We start from the raw sequence: 1,888 nt of genomic DNA, 5'->3' as shown, positions 1-1,888 counted from the left end.
CATATAATTCAAATAAATTTTTCCCTTCAAAAATTTTAATTAAACCAACTCACTGTTTATGTTACATTGCTGTTATGTTTATACTTTTTAGCTGATCTTTCATTCTTTTATTTTTTAAAACATCTTAAAAATATTTATACATCAGTGAATGCAAATGTCTCCTTTCCAATCATTATTCTGTAATTTTGATTGATATAATCAAATTTGAAATAAAATTTCAGGACATATCTTCAAATTAAATACATTTACTTTAGATAATCATTAAATTATATATAATTATATGTTTGTCGTAATCATTTAATCATAAGTTTAGTATTATTTAACACATTTTATCGATGATTTTAATGGAAGGATTAGAAAAGTAACATTTACGGGTGTTGAAATCCTTTCCAAAATGATAATTTAAAATATGTAAAATGTGTTGTTAATTGTTGAGTAAATATATCGGTGCTACTAATTTCATATAATATGCAAATTTTATAAATTTTTCTTTTCTTTTTTTTGTTGGCAACTTTGTTTTATCTGTTTTCTATTTCATATTGTTAACCGTATTATTATCATTGTATTATGGAAATTGCTAGATGAATAAATTTTTTTTTTAATCGATGTTGATCAATTGACAATTTAAAAAAAAAAGAAAGAAACAGGAAAGGAAAAGATTTAACAACAGATTTAGCAACAACAAAATTGCTTTTTTTTTGTAAAAGTACTAGGCAATAACAGTAACAATAGTGAAAACAATAACAACAACAACAACAACAGAACAATAACAACAACAAAACAGCAACAATAAACAACAAAAGTAACAGCAGCAAGAGCAACAGCAAACAGGGGCAATAATAACAAAAGCAATGGCAATAAGAGCAATAACAATAACAGCGACAGCAATAAGTGCAGTAACAATAATAGCAACAGCAATAAGAGCGGTAACAATAAGGACAGATCAGATTCGATAGGATCTGTGATGAAGAGAATGTGAGGTGAGAATCACTGGACAGGAATGAAACAATTAACTAGCAGAGGACGAATAGTGACAGGTTGTTTGTTTAACATTTTTATTGTGAATTTTTTTCCGACACAAATATTAACTTCTCATTTACCAAAAAAAAAAAAGATGCTTAAAAGAACAATTGGAAGAAGAATGATAAAATTAATTAAAAATTCTTTATTCATAAAATTATTATTTTAGATTTATGAAAAGTTTGTTAAGTTGTTAAAAATCATTTTCCGTGAATATTTAAAAATTCAAAATTGAAAAGGAAAACTTTCAATTTCACTATCATTGAGTGTTGTGCAATTAATTTATTTATTTATGATGAAAAAAAAAAAGATTACAATGTAAACAACTTTACTACAAAAAATTGAAAAAATTTCATATAATTTTTTAATATTAACCCATCAAAATTAAACCTAAAAAAATCAATCAATAATTTCATTCTTAATTCATTTCGTTTTTTTTTTTTTTCAACAATTGTTACATTTATATATAATACATAATCAATGAGATGGGATAATTAAGCATCTATGTAATTACCGCCCCGGTAAATAATGAAAAGTAAACCAGTTATGTTTCCCAATCAATCACATATTTTCCGGTCGTAAAAACGTAATAGGGCGTCATATGTTCAGTGCAAACAAATATTCATTCATGCCAATTAATGTTTGCTAATATTTTGTCGTTTAACAGCTGATTCAAAATGTAATTGATAATTGCGTGCTTTATTCCAATCACTCTTTTTTGCGATCAATTATTTTAAGTTTCAATTTCAAATTTTAACTTTTAAATTTTGACATTTCAGATTTATTAACTTCAATTTTGAAATAAGGAAATTTTCATTTCATTCATTGCTTACATTTTCATACTCTTGCATTTCTCCATTATCTATCT

The sequence above is a fragment of the Loa loa genome (assembly GCF_000183805.2).
Source record: "Loa loa unplaced genomic scaffold supercont3.166, whole genome shotgun sequence".
Taxonomy (NCBI): domain Eukaryota; kingdom Metazoa; phylum Nematoda; class Chromadorea; order Rhabditida; family Onchocercidae; genus Loa; species Loa loa.
Note: the sequence above shows the minus strand (reverse complement) of the source record.